Here is a 9,258-nt window from a genome sequence, read left to right on the forward strand (position 1 = left end):
ACACATTCTAAACAAAAATCATAAATTTATCCAAATGCAATCAAAATGACTATCCACTATTCACCTGTGTGCTTTCCCTTAGTGCCTGTGGTTCATGTGCCTTTACTGACTCTAGTGCCCTGACTCAGTGCTTCCCCCAGTGGCTGCAGCATAGCTGATGTAAGGCTGCTGACTCTCAGTGGAGGAGACTACAGATGGCCTTGCAGGACGACCTCGACCAGTTGTGGATCTAGAAGGCCTGGCTGTAGACTGCACCACCTCTGCATAGGCGGCAGCAGTCTGGGCTGGCTGGCTGATGGGCAGCAGCAAGGGCAATGGTGGGAGTAGAAATACTGTCATTCTGGGAGAGGACAGCAGGTTCTTGCTCCATAGATCCACAGCCACTCCCCCAGGGCGGCGCCTCAGCATTCCTCGCAATCTGTTGGAGGACAGATTGCTGGCCTGCTACGACACCCTGCAAGGCCCTTTCAAGACTCATAAACCCACTGACGATGGCAGCAGTTTGAGCTTCCACTGCAGCAGTGAGACGTTGGGTCGCTTCTGCCTGTGCTGCAATGGAAGCTGAGACATTGCCCATCACACACAGCATCATGGCTGGGTTCACAACAAGGTCTCCTGGAGTTGTCAATCATTTCTGTCCTGAAAATGATGGGCTCCAAGCTCTGCACAAAGCCCCGTGCAATTTTAGAGCCGGATTCCTCCATGCTCCTTGACACTGACTAGGCTGTCTGGCAGGCATGCCATTGCACCTAGCATTTCTGTGTACTTGCCCACCACCCTACTTCTGAAGGCCACCCCATCGAGACCATCAGCGGAGTCCTGTGGAGCAGAACTAGTGCACGAACTTGCCCTCCAGGGTGCTGGCACCCAAGCTACCCTTTCCTCCTGCCCTGGCTGCAGCACACTTGTGCCTGATGACTCACCATGTGCAGATCCTGCTTCTATACTACCCTCTAAATTTTGCCCAGTACCATTTTCTGAGTTGGTGTCAGCAAGTGTCAAATGCAGTGCCCGTGTCTCCTCCTTCAGTTTGCTTAAGATGAGAGACAGGCTGCCTGCTGGCAGTTCTTGGGTATCTGAAAGCAGAAAAGCACAAGGGTTAGGTTGTGGGGAGAGGGGGGGAAGCAAGATATCCATCCTTACACTACCAGCAGCTTGCAAGTGAGAAGAGATTGTGGGATGAGGGGGAAGTGGGATGTGAGAAGGATTAGGTATGACCATACCATCATCATCAGCAATGGTTTCAACTTCTCCGCTGGCCACGGACTCCATCACTGTCCCTCCAATAGTTTCAAGCACTGATTCCTCCAGGTTGGTCAGGTTCTCTATTGTGGCTTGGCCGCCTCCCATCTGCTGTTGCTCCCTCCTGTTATGTGCCATCTTGACCTGCAAGAGAAAGGGAAGTGTGTCAGTGAGTATGATGCAATATCTTTGGGTTATGTGCTTGCCATAGTTGAATAGCTGTCAGTGTGTGCAAGGTGTGAGACGTGGGTGTGAGTGTTGCAGCAGTGGTAAGGTTATGAGGGTGAAGTGAAGCCATGATTGTGAGGTATGAGTGGTGATAGCTAGAGATTGTTGGTAGGCGAGTGATAGGGGTGATGTGCATTGAGCAGTGTGTGAGGCTTGTGGTGCAGATGGTGGGATCTGGCATTTGTTGAGGCCTTCACTCAACTTGACCAGCTGTGTGGGGTCATTAAACTTTTTTCTGCACTGGATCCAGGTCCTTGGGACCACACTGGTGGCCATGACGGAGTCAGTAATCTCCTCCCACAACCTTCTGCAAATGGCCTTGGATGGCCTCTTGCCTCCCTGCGAGTAGAGGACAGCCCACCTTTGTTGCACCTCCAGTGCAGCATCTGAAAACCTTCTTGCTTGCTCCCTAAGTTGCTGTGCCATGGCTTGCTCCACAATGACAATGAGGTACTTCTGCAACAAAGTACCTCCCCTTTAGGTAGTGCAGAGTGCCTAGGCCAAACTTTATTGGCCAGTAGACTGCACCCAATATTGGCCCCAGTGAGTGCTAAGCCAATCAGCAGCACGTTTAGTGCTGAGATCAGCGCTCCAATCATAATGAGCAGGCAGCATAAATTTTGCATGCTGCCTGCACCATTTAGAATGGGCGCAGGCAAGTAGCGCTGACCCGTGACACTACCCGTTTTCGGGCCTTATCCAATTTCTAGGCCTATGTCTTCTATGCTGGTATCATTTGCAAATTTGGACACCACTCCCTATAGCCTTATATCCATTGATGTACACAATGATTACAAGCGGTCCCAGAACAGAACCCTGTGGGACACTGCTACCCACTTCCAAACACTCTGAGAAACTGCTCTTAACTCCTACTCTCCGTTTCCAGCCTCCTAACCAGTAGGAATGGTGGTAGTGACAGCCAAGGGCGTCATCCTCTCCAAGCTCTGCTCAGCAGGATAGAGATGTAGAACTCGGGGGTCCAGACATGAAAAGTATAATACTAGAGGCACAAGAGCAAATGTATGTGGTGTTGGCAGCCTTGCCAGACACTTTGTCCACTATGAGAGGGAGGCGTCCACTTCCATCATCTTTGGGGTGCTTTCGTGGGGATTCTCCACTCTGCAATCTACCCTGAAGTGTGTGGTTACCTACAGGGATACTGCAGCCTGGCCCTCACAGCAGGAGTCAGTGTTGCCCGCCTTTGTAGCCTTGATAGAGGCTCAGAAGGCTGCAATGCAAAGTAGGCTGGGTTTCAACGTCTGTTCCACCTACAACAAGCTGGTGGACAAGTAGATCGGGGCTTCCAAGGTGTCACTCATCATCTCCAATGCACTCTCCCGCAGACCAGTAGGACTGATGTGCCATTGCCCCAAGGGAGGGTGGTCAGCGGTATGGGCGCAGTACATGGAAACCTCAGGATGTCGGCACGTATTATCCACCGCCACTGTCTCAACCAGTACATGGTGCCTGAACTCCAGCTGCCCCAGCAGAAGTCCAGGAGCAGCAGTCTATAGTAGGTCCCTCACGGGCTCCAGCACTCCAGGGTCGTTGACCGCGAGCATCTCAACAGTCCCAGGAAGATGCACGGCAGCCTACCACCAGCTCTGCTCAAGCCACTGGGGTTGCACTTTGTGGAAGTGGTAGACCTAGGAAGCCATTGGTTAAAAAGAGCACCGAGGGTTGGCACTTGGGTGTTTCATTACTTCATATGGAACCATTTGTTTTCTTGTGTACATTAATTAAAACCTTTTTCACTGTTGTTACTTTTGTCTGCACTGTGATGTGGAAGTTTATTCAATTATGTTAAGGTGGCAAAGTGCAGGATTCAGAAACAATGGAGTGAAGGTTCCAGGACAGTCAGTGCAAGAGGGTCTGGTCACAAGAGTGAGAGGAGGAAGAGATGTCTAAATGCAGTGCTGCATTGAGTGCATCCCTTGCATCTCAGGCAGCAAGACGTACCTCACACCGTTCATTATATTCTCCAGAATTCTCCTCACCATCCTCTTTCTCATCAGATGATGAATCCTGCACCCACCTTCCTCCTGCATCTCCAGTCCACTCTGTTAATAGAATAAATGAAATACATGCATTTCAATAGCACCTTTCACAACCTCAAGATGTCCTAAAGTGCTTTACAGCCAATGAAGTACCTTTCTTTTGAACTGTAGTCACAGTTGTAGGAAATGTGGCAGCCAAATTACGCACAGCAAAGTCCCACAAATAGCAATGTGATAATGACCAGATAATCTGTTTACTAGTTTATTATGAGGGATAAATATTGGTCAGGACACTGGAGAGAACTCACCTGCTCTTCAAAATTTTGCCATGGGATCTTTTGAAGTCCACCTGAGAGGGCAGACGGAGCCTCGGTTTAACATCTCATCTGAAAGATGCCACCTCCAACAGTGCAGCACTCCGTCAGTACTGCACTAAAGTACTGTTGAGCTATGTTATGGAGAATGCAGCATACCAAAATGATTCTGAAGACTGGCTGTCTAATATTGCAGGGTGCCTCCTGACCCATTAACGTACCTGAACCTTAACTTGAACATCCCGATGGCCTGCTCAATGATGCACCTTGTGATGATGTGAGAGTGACTGCCTTTGATATAAAGGCAGCATTTGACTGAGTATGGCATCAAGGAGCACTCGTAACATTTAAATCAATGGGAATCAGAAAAAATTCTCCACTGGCTGGAGTCATACAGAGCACAATAATTTGTTAGAAAAAGGTACAGTGCCAGAGGACTAGCGGATAGCTAACATAATACCGATGTTTAAGAAGGGGGATAGAACATGTCCAGGGAAATATAGACCAGTCAGTTTAACATCGGTGGCAGGAAAAATAATGGAATCCCTACTAAAGGAGAAAATAAAAGAACATCTAGAAGCCAAAAATATAATAATAATGAATAGTCAGCATGGATTTCAAAAGGCAAAGTCTTGCTTGACCAACCTTATTGAAATTTTTGAAGAGGTGACAGAGAGAGTAGACAATGGTAATGCAGTAGATGTAATTTATCTTGATTTTCAAAAGCCCTTCGATAAGGTGCCCCATAATAGACTAATGAACAAGGTCAGAGAATGCGGAGTCAGGGAACAAGTAGCAGAATGGATTGCTGGCTAGCTTCAGGACAGAAAACAGAGTAGGAGTAAAGGGTAGCTATTCACCGTGGCAAAAGGTGGGTAGTGGTGTTCCACAAGGATCAGTGCTGGGACCACTGTTGCAAACAATTTACATAATGATTTAGACCTATGGTTTATTTCTAGAGGTATAGAATTGAAAAGTAGGGAAGTTATTCTAAACCTATATCGAACCTTGGTTAGACCACACTTAGAGTACTGAGTACAGTTCTGGTCGCCATATTATAAAAAGGATATAGAGGCACTGGAGAGGGTGCAGAGAAAATTTACAAGGATGATACCAGAAATGCGAGAGTATACATATCGGGAAAGGATGAACAGGCTTGGGTCTCTTTTCTCTTCAAAAAGGAAGGTTGAAGGGTGCCCTAATAGAGGTCTTTAAAATTATGAAAAATTTTGATAGAGTGGATACAGAGAGAATGCTTCCACATGTGGGGAAGAGCATAACTAGAGGCCATCAATATAAGATAGTCACCAAGAAATCCAATAGGGAATTCAAAAGAAACTTTTTACCCAAAGAGTGGTGAGAATGTGGAACTCGCTACCACAGGGAGTGGTTGAAGTGGATAGTATAGATGCATTTAAGGGGAGGCTAGGCAAGCATATGAGGAAAAAGGGAATAGAGGGTTATGCAGATATATTTAGATGAGGAAAGATGGGAGGACGCTCGTGTGGAGCATAAATGGACTGGTTGGGCCGAATGGCCTGTTTCTGTGCCATATATCCTATGTAATCCTATGTAATGGTTGTGTTTGTTGGAGATCAATCATCTCAGCCCCAGGACATCGCTGCAGGAGTTCCTCAGGGCAGTGTCCTAGGCCCAACCATCTTCAGCTGCTTCATCAATAACCTTCCCTCCATCATAAGTTCAGAAGTGGGGACGCTTGCTGATGATTGCACAGTGTTCAATTCCATTCGCAACATATCAGATATTGAAGCAGTCCATGTCCACATGCAGCAAGACCTGGACGACGTACAAGCTTGGGCTGATAAGTGGCAGGTAACATTTGCGCTACACAAGTGCCAAGCAATGACTATCTCCAACAAACAAGAGTCAAACCACCACCTCTTGACATTCAACTGCATTACCCTCACTGAATCCCCCACCATCAACTTCCTGGGGGTCACCTTTTACCAGAAACTCAACTGGACCAGCCACATAAATAATGTGGCTACAAGAGCAGGTCAGAGGCTGGGTGAGTGTCTCACCTCCTGACTCCCCAAAGCCTTTCCACTATCTACAAGGCAAAAGTCAGGAGTGTGATGGAATACTCTCCACTTACCTGGATGAGTGCAGCTCCAACAGCACTCAAGAAGCTCAACACCATCCAGGACAAAGCAGCTCACTTGATTGGCACCCCATCCACCACCTTAAACACTCACTCCCTCCGCCACTGGTGCACCGTGTCTGCAGTGTGCACCTTCTACAAGATGCACTACAGCAACGTGCTAAGGCTTCTTCGGCAGCACCTCCCAAACCCGCAACCTCTACTACTTAGAAGGACAAGGGCAGCAGCCGCCTGGGAACACCACCACCTCCAAGTTCCCCTCCAAGTCACACACCATCCTGACTTGGAAATATACCGCCACTCCTTCATCGTTGCTGGGTCAAAATCCTGGAACTCCCTCCCTAACAGCACTGTGGGAGTACCTTCACCATATGGACTGCAGCGGTTCAAGAAGGCAGCTCACCACCACCTTCTCAAGGGCAATTAGAGATGGGCAATAAATGCTGGCCTTGCCAGCAATACCCACGTCCCAGGAACAAATAAAAAAAATGTGGCTGCTGTTGTATCTGTTTTGTAGTGGAGTGGTGGGGTTTCGAAAAGGTGTCATCAGCCATGGTAGAAGGGGTTATCCCTTGTTCCCAAGCAGCCATTCTCTAAGATTGAAACATTGGATATTGGTTTGCCTTAAATGTAGGCAGCAGGCCCATGGATACAGGCCTATACTTGCATGAACCTTTTCTTGTGATTGTACACAGTTGTATATTTATTGAGTGGAAGCCCTTGCAGTTAACAAAGGCTCCTGGCTGGTCACAAGGTGCCCTGATGTCTACATGTGGACAGTCAATCGCACCCTGCACTTGTGGAAAGCCAGCCAGAGCTACAAAACGTAATGTTCTCTGGGTTTCACTGCTATCATCAGTGGGAAATGAAATATATCAGCTGGCCCTGTCAACGATATCATCTGTGACCTGCCTGATGCATTTGTGGGTGGCTGACTTTGACACCCTTTATGTCCCCTGTGGCAGTCTGGAAGGATCCAAATGCGTAAAAGTTGAGGGCGGTGGTCACTTTCACTGGCATGGCATGGGTGCCCGGTCCAGCAGGCAGCACATCTTCTTTGAGGAAACTGTAGAGGTCCACAACTACCTGCCTTGACAATCTGAGCCTCCTGATGCATTGCTCCTCAGACAGGTCAAGAAAGCTGACCCTCTGTCTGTAGACCTTGTGAGGTGGGTAAGGCCTTCTCCGAGCACGCCTTCTCAGTTGCTGTCTTCTCTGTGGCCCTCCTGCAACTCCTTTTTCTTCATGCATTTGCTGTGGTTGCTGCTCTTGTTCTTCCTCCTCCTCAATCCAATACACTGCAGCTAAAGCAGCACCCATACTTAGCTTCACAAAATTACAAGCAAAACCCAACAGTGTTGGCAGAATCATGGGCCACAAGTGAAGTGAAAGAGCACCTGAGAATGTTACCGCTTTATTGACATTGTGGCCCCCTTTTCATCCAGCACACTGAGCAGTCCCGACCCAATCCCGCCAGGGTTCCCCTTGCGATGTTGCCGACCTCCGTGAATCCCATGCAGCAGTCGTTAGTTATCACATCAGGGTCCTAATTGCATCATAGGACCCCGATTTGCATTTTATTCAGAGCTTCCCGCCTCTCTGTAGTGGGAGCCTCATCAATGATATGAGTCACCATTGCCGGGAGCTAGAATTTTCAAATTTTAACCCCTCCCCTGACCTTTCCTTACCAGTCAAGGGGGGGCGGGGGGGGAGGTTAAAATTGGAGACATAATTTCTAGGGCCTCCACTTTTTTCCACCCCCCCCTCCCCATTTCCCTCAGATTTCTGAAATATATCAGGCCCAGCACTTTGTCCTCCGTTAACTAACTTTTCGAATAATTTCCTTATTTATTCTATTTCTTATCTCCCTTTTTAACCATTGAAGTTTTACCTCATCCCCAATATCCTTCTCCTTTGTAAACACTGAAGCAAAGCACTTGTTAAGTCTCCCTGCCAATTTCCATTTATCCTGTACCAACTCACTATTCTCTCCTCTCAGGAATTCCAACACACACTTAATAATTCTCTTTTTACTGATAAATTTGTAAAATACTTTACTGTTGTTTTTAACATTTTGGGGATTTTCTCGTCATACTCTCTCCTCACTTTCCTTATCCCTTTCTTAACCTCTTTCCTTCTTCATTTTAATCATGCCATCTTCTTCAATTTTAGTTTGTTTCTAACCTCTTTATTTATCCACGGCATTCTGAAACTTGAAGTGGTGTCTTTTTTTTAATGGTGTATATTTACTCTTCAACCTTGCAATCTACCTTTTTTTTTAATCCTATTGTTGATTGACAATCCTGTGTGCCAATTTCTCTTTCCACCTCATCTTAGCTAGCTCACTCAACTTTCTAAAATCTGCCCTATTGCCAACTTAGTGTCCTTTTTCTTTGCATGACCTTTTTCTCTTTCCATTTGGAGCTTAAATCACATCATGAATCATGATATAGTCATCATGCCATTCATCCACATTTAACTCATCTATCTGATCTGTTTCATCACTCATAACTAGATCTATCATTTTCTCTCCCTTTGTAGGCCTACAAACAAATTGTTTGAGGAAGAAGCCCTGCACACATTCTAGGAATTCCATTCCTTTTTCTCCTATTACTCTCTCCCTACCTCAATCAATGAGTGGGTAATTAAAATCTCCGAGAACAATAATTTTGTTCATCCTACTTATCTCCCTGATCTGTTTACAGATTTCCTCTTCTATTTTCCCCTCACAATTAGGGAATTTGTAGTACAACTCCACTAATGTAACAATCCCTTTTTTTAAATGTCGGACCTCTAACCATATTGATGCCCCTCATACTTGTGCACAAAAGGAAAATCTCCACCAAATAAATAGAAATCTTTATTTTTGAAATTTCCGCAAACACAGCAATTCAGATACAGAATGCTCAAAGACTCCCATGAAACACATGTTTTAATTTCAATTTCTGAAACTGGCCATTGTTTACTACTCACAACGTATGAGTTATACAATAAAAAGAGAAAATGCTGGAAATACTCAGCAGGTCAGGCAGCATCTGTGAAGAGAGAAACAGAGTTAACATTAATAGTTAACAGTTCTGACAAAAGGTCATCGACCTGAAACGTTAACTCTGTTTCTCACTTCACAGATGCTGCCTGGCCTGCTGAGTATTTCCAGCATTTTCTCTTTTTATTTCAGATTTCCAGCATCTGCAGTATTTTCTTTTTATATGAGTTATGCAGTCAGCCCCTCTCTTAATTTAACAGGGAGATATTGAGCATCTTCTGTTGATCAAGTATTCATTACAAACATACATATGAAAGAAGACAGGAACAGCAGCCAACTCATCGAACCTGCTCCATCCCGGCATGGTGT

This window comes from Somniosus microcephalus, unplaced genomic scaffold (genome assembly GCF_052327205.1).
Source record: "Somniosus microcephalus isolate GS21.2 unplaced genomic scaffold, FLI_Smic_1.0 scaffold1259, whole genome shotgun sequence".
Classification (NCBI taxonomy): domain Eukaryota; kingdom Metazoa; phylum Chordata; class Chondrichthyes; order Squaliformes; family Somniosidae; genus Somniosus; species Somniosus microcephalus.